The sequence below is a fragment of the Melanostigma gelatinosum genome, assembly GCF_949748355.1.
Source record: "Melanostigma gelatinosum genome assembly, chromosome: 7".
In the NCBI taxonomy this organism is placed as follows: Eukaryota; Metazoa; Chordata; class Actinopteri; order Perciformes; family Zoarcidae; genus Melanostigma; species Melanostigma gelatinosum.
This window is the reverse complement of record NC_136640.1, coordinates 21,200,481-21,221,095: the sequence shown is the minus strand read 5'-3', so window position 1 is coordinate 21,221,095 and position 20,615 is coordinate 21,200,481. Positions and strand designations below refer to the sequence as shown.

Here is a 20,615-nt window from a genome sequence, read left to right as displayed (position 1 = left end):
CACCACCACCCTGGAGGAGCATGGGTTGAGGGAGAAACCTCGTCAGATATACAACTGCGACGAGACGGGGTTTCAGCTGGACTCTACAAGAAGGAAGGTCATCGTGCCCCGGGGGACTAAACATGCTTACAGGCAGGCCCAGGGAACCAGAGACCACATCACCGTCCTGGCCTGCCTCAACGCGGCTGGGGAGGATGTCCCCCTAGTCATCATCTACAAGGGGGGATATCCTGGGGGCCCCTATAACAAGGAAGGGGTTCCCGATGCCCTCTACGGGAAGTCGCCAGCAGGGTACATTGACAGTGAGCTGTTTAGGAAGTGGTTTGTCGGGCATTTCCTGAAGTTCACCGTGCAGGAGCGCCCGCTGCTGCTCATCATGGACGGACATCAATCCCACCTGGATCCAGAGCTGGTCCGGGCGGCACAGAGGGAGGGGGTCATTCTCTTGACCACATATGTCTCACATCCTTCAACCTCTGGATATGAGTTTCTTCGGACCCTTGAAGGCAGATTTCTCTGGTGTTACAGGAGATCTGTCGGCAGTGAGCCACTCCTTCTTGGTTTCTAAGAAGGAGTTTTCAAGGGTCCTAACAGACTCCTACCAGAGGGTGAAGGATCGGAGACTGGTGGTGGCTGGGTTCAGGAGGTGTGGCCTCTACCCTCTGGACCCAATGGCTATCGACTGGTCACGGGTCATGCCGTACGGGCCGCGGCGTGGGGCCTCCTCACCACCTCCGCCAACCTCATCGGCATCTTCCTGGGCTGCGCCTGATGTTGCCCTCCCCTCCCAGCATCCCCTTTCTCCAGCCCCTATCCCCAATCCCCAGAACCAACCCCCACCTGCCCCTCCTCCCAATCCCTACATGACCCATCCCCTGGTAACATCAGGCCGGATAACAGCAGACCTGGCCCACCTCCTGGCCGAAATAAACTACAACCGCAACACCGGCAAGGTCAGGAGGAACATCACCAAGGCCAGGTTACTGACAGCTCAGGAGATGTCTGACGTCATCGTGGAGGCAGAGGACCGTGCTGCAAGACGGGAGGCCCAAGCTCTGGCCAGAAGAGACAGAGAGCAGCAGCGGGCCGGCGACACCGGCCCGGCAGCCACTTCCTCTACCCTGTCTGGCGGCTCTCGCCCCAGCCGCAGAAGACCAGTGTCCCTCGGGGCTACTACAGCCACCAGCTCCGGACTTTCCATCGCCGGTCCCTCATCCCGCTCTACCCCCTCTTGTGCCTCCCACGGTCCCCGGCTGCCTGCCAGCAGCACATCACCACTGAGCCTGCCTGCTGAGGAACACCGCCACCTTCCCCCGTCTCCTGGTCAGCGCATCCCTATTTTGCATTTGAATTCACGTATAAATCAGAATTTATTAACTATTGTTACGCATAAACATTCTTATAAGTATGTATTTTAGAGTTGTAATAATAAAATATGATTATTATTTCAGAGCCTTCAACATCGGCTGAGGGACGTGGCCTCTATGGGTCCCAAACTCCTTCCTCTCCCTCCCACTGTAAATCCTTTAAATAATCTGAAAAAAACCACAATATTATAACACGATGGTGACATTAGCCATGATGAAGAGTAAACAAAGCATGGTTATGCTTTTTCTGTTATTTATACAGCCTCCCAACCTGCAGAGAACCGACCTTCATCCAGCTCCTCGTCTGCTGGACCTACGACATCCACCGGTACTTCATGTTAACTTGCATTGTATGCCAACCCATGAAAATCTGATCATTGTCTTTAATTCAAAGTAATTTTTTATTTATTTTAATAGGTCACACTCCTGAAGAGATGGAGCAGACAGTTTGGGAGTGTGGCCGGTGCCAGGAACCTGACCCTCCAGAGAGCTCGGAGGGATTGGTGTCGTGGGTCCAGTGTGACAGCTGCCACACATGGTATCACACCATGTGTGTGGGCTGGGACGAGGAGCTGGATGATGAAGATGATTATTTCAAATGCCATGTGTGTCCTGATTTATAATTTAATTGGTTTGTTTTTCAATAAATGTTTGCACAGAACTTTTCAATCATTTGCACAAGTTATTTGTCTTTCACTTTAACAATGTAGCTTTTTAATCATGAATACTCATGTTTTTAGTTGTAATATAACTCTTACTCTGCACTGTGTGTTATGATAATAATTGTTATATACAATATGTGTACATAATTGTTAAATTCCAGACATCAGCTGGTGTTTTGCCAGTGATTGACATGAGAAGAGTTTAACAAAACATCCAGCAGGTGGTGGTATACGCTCAAACGGAAATTAAGGAGCTTTTATTGCATCATTTGGAGTTGTTGAAGCGTGATATCTGATTGTGAAGGACAGAACTACGGTCCCGGATGTGTTGACAGCATTGATGGTCATTTTTGCGACCCTGGAACAAGCGAATATCCCCGAAAAACCAGCAGCAGCCAGTGTTTACAACGAGGATAGAAGTCTGTACGGATTAGGCCAAGAGCAGTGCACGGCTAATTCACCCGTGTTAGCATCGTTTTAACGACTCTGGTAAAGGCAAAGCTAACTGTAATAATTACAACAATATTTCGTTTGAAAGGTACGAAGTTTAACTTCAGTTTAACACCATTAAATCAACTGAAAACATTACACGATCATTTTTATCAACATTGTAAGTGAATTGTATTGAAACATTAGCTAAAAACTGTCCGGTTTGGGGTACAATTCCGTTACATGTTGATGCCTCCATGACCAAGTTAAGCAGATGAGACTGAGGCTATGTAGAAGAAAAGATGTTCACTTTGTCTGATATGTAGCTTGACAGAGTTCTCATGTGTGTCCTGGTGTTCTCATGTTTCCTTACCTCCTCATCCCTCACTCCCGTAACTGTCCGTGCTGGATCCGTCCCCGTTGTTTTAAAAAGCTAAATAAATGATTAGCATGACGTCATCCAGCTAGCCAAACCTGTCTGGTGTTCAGCTAGTACAGAAGCTTCGCATGTACTGCTTCCCTTTCCCGCGAGTCTGCTGTCTGATTGTGAGGTCAGGCTGATCTGATATCAGCTCTTTGGCTGCAGAATCTCCGCCAAAGTTCTCCTCTCAAACGGGTCTTGGAGGAGGAGTGCTCGCGCTGGCGCGGGCGCCTGTAGAGACTTCTCCTGACGAGAACGCGCAGCGAGGAGGTTCTGGCCCCAAGCTGAATCTATTTGAGGGCTCTGATTGGCTAAATTGTATGTCACTCATTTATATCTTGAATCAGCAATTGGCTAAACTGCTTCATAGACCCGTCTCTTTTTGGCCAAAACGATCAGGCCCCCCAAGCTGCGCGTTCTCAGAGTGTCGTGCACACAGACAGAGAGCACGAGCAGAGAGCACACAGGCTGAGAGTACGAGCAGAGAGCACACAGGCTGAGAGCACGAGCAGAGAGCACGAGCAGAAGAGCACACAGGCGGAGAGGACGAGCAGGAAAAGCATATATTTTGCAGAGATATCATATTTTACACACACTACTGTGTACATTCCATAGTTCAAAAACACAAATATTGACAATTTGTATAATTTGATTTTTATCATTTTTTTTGTTTTGTTTTTGGTGGCTCATGGTGGGGCCTTGCCCAATGGCCCTCTATTGACCAGCCGCCACTGGTCAGATTTATAGATGAATACACTATGGGACAAATGGTGTGTTCTCACCCACTTTGTCACATGTATGAATAAGATGTCCTTATTATCTCAGTGTTGGAATAAATGATAACAATGTAACTGCAAAGTACTAATGCGTTTTTGATACCTTTGTTTTTTTTGCATTGAATTATACTATTTGCTGAAATTGATTGGATGGCCCTACCCAAAAAAAATCCACCAGCGGTACCTAATGACCTTTACTAAAGATAAATGAATAAGGAGGCGAGGGAGCGGCCAGCGAAGGGGACGCACACGCCGGCTTCAACTTCTCCGCCACCCTGGAGTGCCCTCTGATATTCTTCTGTCGTAACAACGGCTACGCCATCTCCACCCCCACCAACGAGCAGTACAGGGGCGACGGCATCGGTGAGAAGCCTCGGCGTGGTATCCTGCAGCGTCCGATTTAAAGTCCTCAGCCGCTCTCATGAACACACTTTTCGTTTTCTTTCTCCGACTGAACAGCCGCTCGTGGGCCGGGGTATGGCATGCTGTCCATCCGCGTCGATGGCAACGATGTGTTTGCCGTGTACAACGCTACAAAGGAGGCGCGCCGCAGAGCCGTGGCCGAGAACCAGCCCTTCCTCATTGAAGCGATGACCTACAGGTTAGTTGAGCACACGTAAGGCCTGCGCGAATGAAGGTAATAAAATAACACGGAGGTTCCAAGACGGCAACAACTTGATTACTCCAACCTTGTTGACATCAGCGCTTCACTCCTGCCGCGTTACCCTTCACACTAAATCCCCGGGCACAACCCGGCTCACTAGAGGGAACTTAAGTCGTTCAGAGGCTTCACTAAGAGGCAACTCAACAAAATAGCTTACACGTTAACTTTTCTACATTATGTTTATTGAACAGGTGTGTAAAAGTATTGGCTTTATACGTGCAAAAGTTTCCTTGAACTTAGTTACGGTAGCAAGCCTAGTTGTTGTCAACTGGAGTAATCTTCACTTTGTCCACACTGACTTGTGTGTGTATGGTCATGTTTGTGGAGAGCTCCTGCACAGCAGGGAGAGGCTTCAGTGAGACAACGAATACTAGTCTTTACGCCCGGGGCCCGTGTAATACCGGGTTTAGGCAAACATCTGAGTTATAAAAAAAAAATAGTTCATGAAATTATTTGATTGATTTCCCGCTCTAAATTGTACCTTGTATATTAAAAGTACATATCTGGGAAGCATTCAAATTTAAGGGAGTGGATTAGGTGACAGAATTTTAAAAGGGTTGCAATTTTAACAAAATGCTTTTTGACAAGGAACATTTGATGAGTTAAAAAAATGCGCTCCCCCCCTAAAATGCTGTAGTAATTAAGAATTCCGCTCTTTCCTCAGAATTGGCCACCACAGCACCAGTGACGACAGCTCGGCCTACCGCTCGGTGGATGAGGTGAACTACTGGGACAAGCAGGACCATCCCATCTCCAGGCTGAGACATTACATGACGGCCCGTAGCTGGTGGAGCGAGGACGACGAGAGGAGCTGGCGGAAGCAGTCTCGCAAGATGGTGATGGAGGCATTCGAGAAGGCTGAGAAGCGCCTCAAGCCCAGTCCCGAGCTGATGTTTACCGACGTGTACCAGGAGATGACGCCCAATCTGAACAAGCAGAGAGACTCCATGTGGAGGCACTTGCAGCAGTACAAAGAGCACTACCCGCTCGACCAGTATGTTAAGTAACTGCATTCACAGGATGGAACGAGTTTCGATTTGGTGACTTAATGTGGGTGAGGATTGAGAATATGAATAACTGCTGCACACTTCTACTGTAGTCATAAAAGTATAGATTTGATATGACGTGTCATTTCTTTGAGGAAGAGGAGAAAAGATTGCGCTTTCAAAACCTATTGTACTTCACGCCTCTGGGTTTTGGTGCCTTAAGTTAACATATACCGTCAGCAGTCACGCTCCTCTATGAATGCTATATCACAGTAATTACAAGGTCACCAATTTTGTTTTTCAATACACTACATTTTAATTCATAATTTAACTTTGCCATAACAATGCGATTAATCGCATAAAAACCATGTGATTAATCGTGATTAAAAATTTTAATCGTTGCCCAGCACTAGTTTTTTTTTAAAGTGTAGCAAAAACAGCTGGTGCAGTTTGAATACAAATCGAGCAATAAATGGTGGAAGTTGGCCCTTGTGTACGTTCCCTCTTCCTGCATCTGTCCTCTCCAGTGATTATGGTATTTAACAGGTTTCCTTGTGTATGTGACTGAATAACTTGTGTTCTAGAACTTTCCTATTTAAATGGTTTTGGTATACATGCCCAAATTTTAGATGGGTCTGTAGACTTGTGTTACATCTTTGGTGTTTTGTGGAAAATAAACGGTGGAACTTTCAAACGTCTTGGTTGAATTCGTTTTTATTCAAAAAGGAAGTTAGGCCAATGACAGATCGAACGTTTGTTCCATTTGACTTATTGAACAATCTTGGCCCGTGATGCTGAAATTCACACTTATACTGCTGAATGCTTCCTCCATTTTTCAAGGTTCTATCCTATGATGAAAGACAGTCCTGTTGTAACTTTTAAATACAAGTGCAGTAACAGAACTGCTCTTTTAGTTCATACCAGTCTGTCAGTCTGCCCCAGGGCAGCTGTGGCTACAGACGTAGCTTACCATCACCGGTATGACTGGGCGAATGGTGTGCATGGATCCTTGTAAAGCGTCTTTGAGTACTTAGAAAAGCGCTATATAAAATAAAGGATTATTATTATTATTATTATACCATGTCGCTGAAGTCAATGTTTCCTCTTTTTTGATCGCTGCATCTTTTGGTCATCAGTCTTGTTCAACAAGTCAACACGGGGTTGTGAATGCCCTTCCACAACTTCTTAATTTGCTGTGGGGAGCGCCGGTGAATCAGAATAAGCTTTTTATTTACACACAGATTCTCACGATTCTTCTCCACGATGTCAAAAGTCTGAAATTCTGCGTTTGCCTCAGGAGAAATCCCCAAAGCCTTAAAACACATCCCAGCGTAGACGTCGGATGAGGAACAACGATGGCACAACCCACCAGCTTCAAATCACACAAGAAGAGAAAGACTTTGGTGTAATTATCGACTGCAACCTCTCATTCTCCAGGCACATCCAAACCCAGGTATCCAAGGCCAACCGAGTGTTAGCAGCAATCAAACACACGTTCCAGTCCTTGGATCAAACATCATTTCTCCACCTGTACAAGTCCTTGGTACGTCCTCACCTCGAGTACGCCTCAGTCGTCTGGTCGCCCAAACTCAAGCGGGACAAAGATGCCCTGGAACAAGTTCAGAGACGCGCAACTAGACTAGTGCACGGCCTCTCCAACCTCTCATACCCAGAAAGACTTGCCAGCCTCAACTTGCAAAAGCTGGAATTTCGCCGCAAACGAGCCGACATGGTCCACACTTTTAAAATACTGACAGGAATCGACAGCGTACAGTCGAACAGAAGTTGTGAAGTATGTGGCAATAGTATGTTCAAAAAATCCCTCAGCACCAATACAAGAGGTCATGATCTGAAGCTACAGGTACAACACCAGCCTGGTCCACGGAAACCTTTTTTCTCTAGTAGAACACCACCAGTATGGAACAGCCTGAGTCAAGCAACAGTTAGTGCCTCCTCAGTCAACGCATTTAAGACCAGCCTAGGGAGAGAATGGCAACACCATCAAAGCCAACACCAACACATATTTTCCTACTAATTCACCGTCCAGTCTCACGTTCTGCATTAACATATCTAACAAACCTTGAGACTCAACTATTTACGGATGAGGATCAAGCCATCACCTTGGTTTAGGGTCTCAATACTCTTAAAGGGTACCTAACTGATGACTGTAAATCAACATTGTATGGACCCATTAGTCGAGGTGAAATATGAACCCCTATTTCATTGGAACAGAAAGCTGCACATTGCACATTTAGCGCAGACTAACGCTTTCATCAGATGGCCTGAAGCCCGACTGATGTTGTTCCATCTCTACTGGATGTTTGAATAACCAACCGCTTACGAAGTTTGCCGAAACAAATATAATATGTGAAATAAATAAAACACGTCGAAGTTTATGTGTAAAGTCAACACAAACGGATGAAATCGCTTTCGCACCAAACCTTTCTGTTCTGTACGATCTCTGGAGAATGGAAAAAGATACACAGCCCATTAACACTGAAGACTTCAAGTTTATGATGAGCACATAGAAAGATTTACACACGATACAGCTGTTGTTACAAACACACCTGGTCAGAGGTCTGCACTCTCCTGAGTGCACCTTTTTTAGTTGTTGAAGTTATCCCAAAGTAAGTTAGAATAGGGAAATTGTGGTTGAAACGTAGGCAAGAACATCTACTCAAGAACTAGCCTTAAAGGTATAATATGCAATTTCCTATGAAAACTTAAATAATCCCTTTCAATCACCACTCACGACCCAGTAGTGTGTCTACAGATACCCTGCCCTCTTCCTGTATTTTCTGTTTCCATCTCATTTTGCTGTGTTGGAGACGTTTGTGTTCCAGTCATTCCCAGGTCATAAAGCTGCTTTAGACGCACGAACGAACACACACAGAGCAGGCCGGTCTCTGCGGACAGGATGAAGCCTGTGCTTTCAGAGGTGGGGGGTATCGTGCTTTAGAACGAAACCACCGTGAAATTATCAGAAAATAACTTTTTATTTTTCTGATCAACTACTTTTGTACTGGCAGATTTCCAGAAATATTCATGTGGCTGACCTGGGGACTTTTTTAAATGGGCGGCAGGAATATAAGACATTTATCAATATTTGTTTGTAAAAAGCCCCCGCATTAAGATATTTTAACTCAACGCATTACATGTGACGGACATGTAAAGCATTGAAGATAAATACCATAAATTAGCGTTAGAAATCTATAAATTGTTTTATTACCAGTAGCCAATTCAGATTTTGTTCATTGTATATATAGCGTTTAGCTTAAAATGCGTTCATAACAATTAAATTATATGTGCATAATAAAGCAAAAGTATAGTCATAAGTATAAATGATCTTATCAGTTAATGTAGCTTAATCCATGGAACTACATCATTATATTAGTTCTTAAATGTGTATTAATAATCTAAAGTGGGGTAAAGACTATAACATTTCCCTCTGAAATGTAGAGTAACGGTAACGGAGTTGTACCCCAAACCGGACAGTTTTTAGCTAATGTTTCAATACAATTCACTTACAATGTTGATAAAAATGATCGTGTAATGTTTTCAGTTGATTTAATGGTGTTAAACTGAAGTTAAACTTCGTACCTTTCAAACGAAATATTGTTGTAATTATTACAGTTAGCTTTGCCTTTACCAGAGTCGTTAAAACGATGCTAACACGGGTGAATTAGCCGTGCACTGCTCTTGGCCTAATCCGTACAAACACGTTGTAAACACTGGCTGCTGCTGGTTTTTTCGGGGATATTCGCTTGTTCCAGGGTCGCAAAAATGACCATCAATGCTGTCAACACATCCGGGACCGTAGTTCTGTCCTTCACAATAAGATATCGCGCTTCAACAACTCCAAATGATGTAATAAAAGCTCCTTAATTTCCGTTCGAGCTGTTTAAGCGTCGCCCGAGCGTTCTTTCTGCTTTCTCTCATCAAAGTCACTTTCCTATAGTATTTAGACATATAAACGTCCATATATATTCATGAAATTTGACACATAGATTATTTGATATGTATGAATTAATATTATTTACGTTTGGTTGGCGATTGCCGAAGAAAATGACAGCGTAATGACCGGAAAGGGCGTCACGACGGAATCGTTCGAGACAGGCCAAGAGCAGCTAGCGCCGACCGAGGCAGGCCATCGTTACGTTAGAAGTACAAAGGTGTCGAGGAAATTACAAGTAAATCATTTGAGTAAATAAGAGTGACAATCCACTGTTACCGATGAACTGTTTATGGTTGAAAAACTGTTGGAAATTGCGAATGGTACCAGACAACAGAATATTTAAATGACGCGTTGTGTCGTTCGCAGAAAGTTCGGCACAACGACAAACGGCTCATATAGTCTTATATAGTCAACACATAACGGCTCATTTCACCCGCAGCTGAGAGCCACAGACACATTCAGAGCGACGCAACTCAAGAAAAAGTGTAAAAAGCCAAACCTCAAGACGATTTTAAAGTCAAGTTAGCGACCAGTGAACGCAACAGATAACTGTAAGTATTTAAATAGCCCAGTGTGTGTATTTTAAGATAATTATGCCCACGTTTAGGTTAGCTAGCTAACGGAATTGTACCCCAAACCGGACAGTTTTTAGCTAATGTTTCAATACAATTCACTTACAATGTTGATAAAAATGATCGTGTAATGTTTTCAGTTGATTTAATGGTGTTAAACTGAAGTTAAACTTCGTACCTGTCAAACGAAATATTGTTGTAATTATTACAGTTAGCTTTGCCTTTACCAGAGTCGTTAAAACGATGCTAACACGGGTGAATTAGCCGTGCACTGCTCTTGGCCTAATCCGTACAAACACGTTGTAAACACTGGCTGCTGCTGGTTTTTCGGGGATATTCGCTTGTTCCAGGGTCGCAAAAATGACCATCAATGCTGTCAACACATCCGGGACCGTAGTTCTGTCCTTCACAATAAGATATCGCGCTTCAACAACTCCAAATGATGCAATAAAAGCTCCTTAATTTCCGTTCGAGCTGTTTAAGCGTCGCCCGAGCGTTCTTTCTGCTTTCTCTCATCAAAGTCACTTTCCTATAGTATTTAGACATATAAACGTCCATATATATTCATGAAATTTGACACATAGATTATTTGATATGTATGAATTAATATTATTTACGTTTGGTTGGCGATCGCCGAAGAAAATGACAGCGTAATGACCGGAAAGGGCGTCACGACGGAATCGTTCGAGACAGGCCAAGAGCAGCTAGCGCCGACCGAGGCAGGCCATCGTTACGTTATATATTTTTACGTAGTTGACTCCTGCAGTGAACGTTAACTCAACATTTTCTCTGGAGATAAAAAGTAATATTAAGTATTGAAGCAGTAATATGAAGTAATGAAGCCAATTCAACATCCCAGTGAGCACTAACTCGGATTTCAACGTTGATTTCTGGTTGAAAAAGCGTTGAAATGGAGCCTGAACATCTTCGACCTTTTTTCAACGTGTTTTAAACCGTGTAAATTACGGCCACAATATCAACCTGTCACAAAACACCAATTTCTTTTAAAATATTGATGGTTTGTTCAGTTGTAGGTTGAAAGAGACGCGATTTTGGTTACTTTAAACGTATTTCTCCAAAATCATATTACGCTGTCCGTTCATATGTGGTCTACACGAAGACGTGATTTCACCGCATTCAATGTCTCGGATAAAACGTCGTAAATATGGAACTATAGACTGTGTGCTGTCAACAAGAAGCTCCCAGGACATCATAATGAGAGCAGAGCACATTATGTATGTATGTTCACTGAAATACAACTCAGTGTTTACTGGAACTCAACGCCCAACCTCAGCCAATAGACAGCAATGGTGGATGGTACAATGCCTGTGTGCCCCTGGGAGAAGATCCTGAATTTGAGGAGCTATGGTCAACCTTGTCTGCTCCCACTATGTACGATGGAGCTGTGCATGCAAAAGACATCAGGCAGCCAGATTACCCTTGTAGTCAGGCAGGTTCATCCAGCCAGGGACAGGTAAGACACTAAGAATAGATGAGGGACAGGTGTCTTCAGTAGTAGTTGTGTGTATATAAATATATATATACACACACAAGTGATCACAGGTCTGAAAAAGTAGATATCCAGTATTGTGTTCCGTGTGAGTTAACAGTAAAGATTGTGTGGTTACATGCAATGTTCCCTCTAATTTTTCATGTGTCTGGGCATACACACAAGCTCCCTGAGCACACTGAGGACCACTGTGAGCAACATCAGATGTGCACGCTGTGGCCACACACCAGTATCACACCTGTTCAAAACCTTGGATCATAGCAAGTTACATGGCTTATTAAAATAATCAAATTACAGCAGCAATTTTCACTAGTTTACTTTTAATATAAGTGATTTGACAAACTTTAAAGGAAAAAGACAAAAATCTTGTTGTTCATGAGATGTGTAGTATGTTTTATGTGAGAGTGTTGTGAAAATAAAGCTATCTTTCACACTTAGAGCGGATTTAAGAATGAAACAGAAGCTCTCAGAGGCGTATAGTAATATCAAAGCAATAGATTTATTATCAACAAGGTTATTCAGCCCAACACAATTAAACATGCATGGGCTCTAATGATTTCCCTCTCAGAGGTCCACCATAAGACACGCTTAAACACATCAGCGTGAAACTTAATATAGGGGGTCCACCCCTTGATACACATTGGCCAAAGTCAAAGATGCAGGCGTGGCACGTTTTTACGTTATGACACCTGGTTGGAAGCCGTGAATGTCCATTCACCTTGGCCCCTCCCAGTAGGCGTTGGTTTCCATCAGTGTGAGTGAGGTGTTGCATGCGAGAGGTCCTAGAGAAAGAGTGTGTGGAGAAGCCGGGCTCAGCTAGGGCGTTGGCCCTCGCTTGAATCTCACTGTCTTATCTATCTGAAAGATGGCTGCCTGTTCCTTGTGACGCAGTTAAATAAGTAACCTTCCTCCTGCTTCTCTCTGGCCTTAGTGTATGCTGTGAGCACTGTATAAGTGGTTAATAGAGCTGCATAAGTTAATGGTTATTAAAACTACAAATATGCTAGTGATTAATTAAACTGTATATAAGTCAATTGCTACTTAAAGCTGCATATAAACTAGCTGCTGATTAAGCTGTATATAAGCTAATTGCTGATTAAAGCTGTATATAAGCTAATTTTATCAACAAATCCCTCTCTTGACGTCTGAAGGACGTCACTTTCTTTACTTTCCTGCCCTGTTCTCACGCTGGTGTCTGCCTCTGCCTCTCCTGACCCTACCAGGCTGTTCTGCTCTTCCCATACTGGGTAAGCTCCATAAGGAGGGGGTGGTAATGGTTCCTTGGAGAGGGCAGTGGTGATAGGACGGCCAACCAAAGAACGAATACAGGGTATTATACAACATCCACATGAGACCAATATTGCAATGAACACACCCATTGACACTGCTATTGACAAGATCAGGTGCTTCCATTTTCCAAACATGTTTTCCATCCAATCTCCAAATGGATTGTTCACACCTGATGCTTCCTGCATTTCTTTTGACAGTGCCCTCAGACTATTCAGTGCTTTTGTGACTGAACCGTCCGGCGCAGTGTTGTTGGGGACGATAGTGCAACACAGGTCTCCAAACATTGAGCAAAAGCTCCAAAGCCATTTTGTTTTGCATAGAAATCAAAGAAGTTGGGGCCAGCTGCTCAGCCAGACCCTCTATTGCATCCCTAGTATGATTAGCCAAACGAAGAACATTGTAATGCACATAATTGATACGATCAACATTTTTATTCACAGTTATCCATGGAATAATACTTGCGATACTCTCAAAACCTACTGCAATTTAGTCTATCAATTTGTATTCATTAGGCACTCCTCTGGGCACTCCGATTGCATCTATGTAGGTTGGACCTTTGTCCAGACTGAACTCAGCTGCTTTTTTTGCTAAGATATGTCTGCGTCTGCGTTGGGTCAGGTTTTGTACTTTAAATATGGATGCCAGAGTCGTGCAATTTGGTGGAGTAGCCATTTTAGTCATATTTGTCATGCATGCGTATCCTGTTGGGTCAGATTCAGGATATAGTGGTGCTGGTTCGGTGAACATAGCTGGTCTAGCTGCAGCACAAGCTACACAGCCACTCATTTTGTTTTTTTTATAGCATTATCAACAATTCAATTTAACCAAACATTGTCGCTTCCTTGTCCTGTAGCTAATTGGATCACCTGTTGGTGGTTGCTGAAAAGTCAAATTACAAATTACAAAACAAATTATGCATTTTGCGTCAGATTACCTCGGACCTCTGCTAGAGGTCTGGACGGCTCAGGTGCTGGGGCACAGTGTGACAGGTGGTGCCAAGGTGCTCCTGCTTTACCTATGACTTGGACCGAGTGTGAAGTAACCTCCTTCACTTCGTACGGCCCTGTCCACCTGGGGTCAGTCCACTTTTCTTATGAACTTTGACCCTGACCCAGTCACCTTCTCGGATGAGATTTTTTACCTTTTCCTGGTCAGCTGCACTGGTTCGCTGGACCTGTTTGGAGAGAGCCTCCGTGAGAATGATTAATGCAGTCACATATGCCTTCATTTCAACTTGCTGCACATCTAAGTATATGTACATCTATGTATCTATGTATATCTATGTATATGACTACCGTCTCTTGGAGGACCAGGCATTTGCCTCCTTGTCATTAACTCATGTGGTGAAAGATGCGTCTTATTTCCTTGTGCGCTCCTCGTTGCCATTAGAGCTAGTGGTAAAATTTTAACCCATGTCAGCTTTGATGCTACACATGTCTTTGCTATTTTTGATTTTAGCGTCTGATTTGCCCTCTCTACCAGTCCTTGCGACTGTGAATGATACACTGATCCATAACTACTTCCTGCAAATGCTTATTACTGAAATGTGAACCATTATCGGAGTATCAGCTCTGTCTGCAGCCACCTCATTACTGTCTGTGCGTCTTCTCTTTTAGTTGGGATTGCCTCCACCCACTTTGAGAATCTGTCAACCATTACCAAGATGTACTTTTCCTTGTACTCTGTTTTCATGTCCCATGTCAGTAAAGTCTATGCTGATGTCTTGGAAGCAGGCTGATGGTACAGGATAAGAGCCCATAGGTGTTTTGTACGGTTCCTTCACATTGTGATCTCTGGTTCCTGTGTGGCTGTTTTCAGAACCATCTGTTTTGGTCTGTATCCTCCTGTTTCTTTAGCAGCTTCATCTGCCATGTCGTTTCCCGCAGTTATTCTGGTTCTTGCTTTGCCATCATGTCCTTTGCATTTCATGATTGCCACTCTGTTTGGTAGGCTCATAGCTTCCACCAGTGCCATGATTTCTTTCTTGTGTTTGATGGGTGCGTCCATTGATGTCGTGAATCCTCTTCTTCGCCACATGGGCCCATCAACGTGAGCTGCTCCATGTGCGTAAGCTGAATCTGTGAAGATGTTTACTGATTTTCCTTCTGCTATTGTCAAGGCTTGTATGAGCGCTTCGACTTCTGCCAGTTGTGCTGATGCTGGTTGAGGTAGGATACCTGATGCTACTATTGTGTGTTCCATGTCTTCGAATTGTCTCACCACAGCATAGGATGCTGTGTTTTCCTTCATTTCCTTTGTAGCAACATTCTTCCTGTTTCATAGACAATATGTGCTCTTGTGCATTCTTTTTGAATTTTCTTGCAGCTCCGAATGTGAATTTTTTGCTTAGGAGGATTCTTTGATGCAGCTCCTTCTCCCCCTTTTTTCTGATACAAAACTGCATTAACATCCCTCTTTTTGTTCAGAAACATCTAGGTGGAAAGGGAATGAATAGTCAATTCTTGAAGTGCCGATGCATGTGACAGAGTCTACGTGAGAATGGTGAACACATCTTCTGTTTCTTGTGTTCAAACTAAAGGGGCTGAGGTGTTTCATGATGGAGGATGCTTTGTCTGTGGGCTATGGGCTGTGGGCTGTGATTTGTTAAGGGAATATGTGGGTCTGGAACTGGATATGACGCAGGTATTGTGGCTAATAGTTGCAGCAGTGATTCTCCAAATTGCACAGATAAGTGCTCACTTTTGCTGACATGACTTCCTCCTCTGCAATGTGTTCAATAAAAAAGTCTGAATTCAGTATTCCCAAATGTCCACCCGATGGAGCCAAAGCTCCTGTCCACTGTTCCTGTTGCAGTTCCTGAAGTGGCCACAGAAAGAGCCAAAACTCATGTCAAATGTCCTTCGAAATCAGTACAGTTCTAAACTTATTTCGAGGTCTCTGTGTGAATAGATAAAAAAGAAACTCTTCTCCCACTCTAAGATGGCAGTTTTATGCCCTAATCTGATGGTTTAAGCAAGCGTTACATTCCAGGGTCACTGTTATCTTTTCCTGTTGTACGAAAGAATGACGGAATGCTCCTTTCGGCGTTTTTGACCTACATACAGTGACCTCACAACTCCGCAATATAGCTTTACAAGTATAACGCATATTATTTAACAGTGTATGAATATATGTTATTTACAACTCCCCCTTTTTACCCCTGCTAGGTGTGAACGTCTATGTTTTTAATTACTCAATCAATGGCTGTAACTCTATGGTTTAGATCATCTATCATCTGAATCAGAAGTTAGTGGGGGTGCTTTGTCTAGTACGGGTGTGTGTGTGTTACGTGGTTTCGAATTTCTCAGATTAGTATGGCAACTATATGCCCATAAACCCCCCTTTTTAGTTTCCTTCAGCTCTCTGTCCTTGGAGCCGATACACTCCCTACGGCTGCAACTGTTTTGTTATCAGGAATGCTTATTCCTCCCTTATTTTCCCAGCGTCTGTTTGACTGAATGAATCCCTGCTGTGTTTCCGCATTAAACTTTGCTGACGGTCTCTATGAAATACAAATTCCACTATATTTGAAGTCTTTATACCTACTCCAATAAAACTAACACTTTAGGTTAACCCTCAGCTGTCTCTCAGTTTATTCTAATGTTTTATGTTTGTGTGTGAGTGCAACGTCTGTGTCTAATGCGTGTTTTTTCTGCTCAACTGACCATCAACTTTGAAATCACACACGAACTTGTTGCCACACATCAACTCAGCTTCAGCTCTCAGCTCTCAGCTGTCTCTCTCTCATATGTACGCTTCAAACATTCACTTTCATTCAAACAAAATTGCAACACACTGCCATTTTTGAAATGCGCACAGATCACAAATACGGTAAAGGAATATCTTTACAAATACAGTCAAACAAATAAACAAAAATTAAAACGTACACCTCAGCAGCTCAGCTTGCTCATGTACGCTTCAAATACGCACACTCATTCAAACAAAAGTGAATCCATACGCTGCGTTATCTGAAAATGCGCACAGATCACAAACACGGTCTCAGAGAAATTAATATCTTTACAAATGCAGTGAAACAATGAACACAAATTAGAACATACTCGGCTGTCTCTGAAGACAATTAATACACAAATTAAAACATACACTCACAAGCGCAGCCCTTGGATGAGCTGAACAGCTCTCTTTTTTTCAAACTAAGCAAACAGACTGTGTACCGCTGACCTCTCGACCACGATACAAATGAAAAACAAATGCTTTTTCAGCAAACAAACAGTCAAATTATAATCAATTCTGTCCCTATCCTACACACAAATCAAAGAGCGCTGCTCTTTAATACATCACAACGGCCGCTGCTTATTGTCAAAAACAATGTTACAGCCGGGATCCGATCCCGGACCTACCGCGCGGCACCCGGGGATTCTTTAGCTAAAACTCCCTAAACCGTTTCCCATTCATTTTCAATGGTAGTCCTAAACCAGTACGGATGTAATATATCTTTGGCCACCAGCACCAGCAGCGCTGTGGTGCCGTTTTGCGAGAGAAAGATTTTCTCCGGTGTTTGTCAGTCAGTCGGAGCCTGGAAAGAGCATCGACAGCCCGCATTTTCCGGATCTATTCGCTGGGTGGACACTACGTTGAACGGTAAGTCATTAAGATGAATAACAATGAATTAAAATGTCATGACAATTAGTCTGGGCTGTCTGACATTCACTTGAAAGCTTCAAAGATAAAGTTAGTTGTGTTTTTTTTGTGTTATATTGTGTCGAAGTCGGACTTCTGACTGTATGAGTTCGTTACCTTACAACGTAACGTAATCTGGAGCCGTTAACGGTTCATACCGGTTAATTCATGTCCGACTTTGATGCGTTTTTGTGACCAAAAGTATCACAAGTTAACACGAACGTGCATTCAAATAAAATGAGTTTGCGTTTACTATGCATGTCAGTGAACACAGAGGCTGAGCAGCGGCCGGTTGAGGTTGTGGTGAACGTAAGATATACTCTGTTACTTTACGGACACGTAACAAAAGAACAACAAGCTGTGACCGGACCCGGTGGTTCATGTGAATCACGTTAACGTTAAATAAACATGCACGTCTCCGTTGTATCACGTCACGTATCGTCATTAATGCATGTAGTTCATAGTTATGTACATTAACTGCTCCACGTGTGTTTGACAGCATTAGTTACTAACGTTAGTTACTTGGCAGATTCAGGATATCAGACAAAATATACTCAACTAATAAATGATGTGTTATTACAGATTAAACTACCAGCAGTATATAAAGTCATTAAAGTGATGAACACATGCTTTTTTGTACTTTTACTGAAGTCAGACTTTGAGTAAGTAAGATTTGAATGCAGGACTTTCACTTAAAGAGTATTTACACCATGTGGTGGTATTAATACATATTTTTTTACTGAAGTACAAGATGTGTAGACTTTCTCCATCACTGTTAAAATAATGTTTATGTACAAGAAGTGCAAGAAGATATTAATTTAATGAAGTTCTAATTCTCGTCTGTTTGCATCTCAGTGATGGATGAAGATGAAGAGCTGGAGAGAGGGATGCTGAGTATCTCCTTCAAAGCCACACGTGCAGAGCTGAGAGTAAACATTTGATGTCTTTCATTTCTACCACCTGAAGATTTAAAATCAGTTACAGTTCAGCCGGTTTGCTATTAATCGTGTATTCTATTCAGTGTATATGATATGTTTTTTGTTTGTTTACCAGCTGTTTCTGCATCATCAAACAGCCAGACAACAACAGGCTCCGGGAACAGAAAGAGGTTTTTCACCAAAAACGTTCTGCCATCAACAGACAAGCATGGGACCATGACTTCTTATCCCACGTGAAGCATTGAACCGTTCTGTCTCATGTTTAGGTGTTCTGCTTGTTGTCCTTGTGACTATGAATTGATACCAGTCATGATGAGGGTACGTATCACTCTTTGTTTTCTTATATGGATAAAAGGAAACAATATGTATGTATGAAACTGCTGTGTTACTAACACCTGAATGCATGTGTTTGAAGTGTGCCATGTTGCTTCACCTGCCTAGGTTACATCACAATGACTGGCCACTGAATATTAACCCATTGAAAGACAAACACACGTGTATGAATGAAGTATATTCTTTATATATTAATGTGAGAAACAGTCTGTCATTGGATACGGCTGAGAAAGGTGACGTAACGATACTAACAGTTGTGTTTGTATATTGTCAAAATATAAATGACTGACAAGGTGTTTTCCATTGTAGAACCATCTGCTACACTGGCTGCACCAACTCATCTGAAGGGTTCACAAGTAGATGGTAAATACATCCAACATTTAAACACATCTGTCATATTCACTGTGCTCATATCTGTTATAAACCGTTGATTATGTTTTGTGATCCTTCTCACCTTGCAGCCGCCGCTGTAACTGTAAGGAGACCAGTGCCTGTTCCTCAGGAGCTCACGTGTCTGCTGCCAGAAGGAGCGGGTCGTCCAGCAACAGAGGCGACTGTCACAGTCCCTGGTGTGTGTTATTTGACCTGTATTTGCATCTTAAAAATATACTTCATGTAGTGTTCATCAAAACTGTTGTTAATTCTATACAGTTGCTGCTGCACTGTATTCAGACAATAGGTAGGCAGCACTCCAGTGTCCAGCTTGCTGAGTTTCACAGACTACAGTGTAGATGTCATGTTACATCCTTGCTTCATCTTACTGTCAATAATAATGACAACATGTTTAATATTCTCTGTAGTGTCAGAGGCCCCCCTGATTTCTCCTGAGACGCTCAACTGTCACCTGCACAGAGAGATCAAAGTTAGTGTGAGAATGTTTTTCATGTCAAAAGATTAAATCAAGACGCAACCAGAATCGTACTCATTTGCTCCGTTTATTCTTGTCTGACTAGGTGAGCCATCACCCAGGCCGTTAGCTGTCCCCACCGTCCTCCTCCACAGCTCCCTGGCTACGAGCATGAAGTCAGCCAGTGGACCTGTTCACAGCAGCAGAGGATCTGGATGAAGACAGAGCTGGAATCCACGGGTCTCTGGCCAGGCTCCTTTCCTGTGCGCAACCTCATGAAGATGGTGTCATTGTGGCGTCTCCCTCCCCAGCCAGAATGAATCCACAGCATCTCTGATCTTCCTCCTCCAACGTTCTTTCAGCTGGAACTGGATGCTACAAGGAAAAGGGTGGAGGGCAGAAGACAGCCGAAGAGGAAGAGGACTGAATCCCAGCCCACAGGTCGCAAGTGTCGATTCTGTCAGATGGATCTGAAGCAGGATCCAAACAGTCCTCACATTCACACGGGGTTCCCTGGACTAACAGGGAAGTACATTTACTGCCCTGGTAAAGTCTTTTCCTTTTACAAAGACCAGGGCATGAGAAGCAGACAACCTGCTTTTTATGAGACAGAAAAAAAGAGATGGGAGGTTGAAAAGGGAAAGTAAGAGAAAAGGGGAGTGTTTTGTCATTATTATATTTGTTTAACATATTTGTGTTGTGTATTTGTGACCTTGCATTATTGGCTCTGTGTTCAATATTCACTGTCCCTGTTGTGTTTAATAAATATATTTCATTCACTAATGTTCACATGTCTCATTAATACGTGAATCATTATAGTCAACAGTAAAAACTACAATATAATAGGTTTATAGCCAAAAATAAGTCAAGTACTTGATAATCTATCTGCCACTACAATCTAGTGACAATCAGTAAAAGGTAAAGCTGGATAAACATTTCTTGATTTATGAATAGCTCTTTGTCATTGATGAGTGGCTTTGCCCCAGTTAGACTCGAACCTGCGTCCAGGAGCTGAAACCAGCGATATGAAATGCTGCAATTTCATTGGCTGTCAGCGTATGCCAACTATACACGGCTTGCCCGCGCGTGGAAGACCGTTATTTTAACCACTACACCATCAGGGTAGCACGTCAACAACACAATTTAACTGCTTTTTATCCTAGGTCATCTCTGGACCTGTACACGTTCTGGCCATTTTCATTAATCTCGTCCGTCATTAACAACACA

General features: G+C 43.1%; 1 long non-coding RNA gene across 1 annotated transcript; it reads left to right on the top strand.

The window, feature by feature from the left end:
• The first annotated feature begins 18,849 nt into the window (after nt 1-18,849).
• LOC306779760 lies at nt 18,850-20,042 on the top strand. Its single transcript, XR_013772120.1, has 4 exons — nt 18,850-18,904; nt 19,003-19,110; nt 19,342-19,403; nt 19,495-20,042. It is a non-coding gene; the product is annotated as an uncharacterized lncRNA (long non-coding RNA).
• The last annotated feature ends 573 nt before the right edge of the window (nt 20,043-20,615 follow it).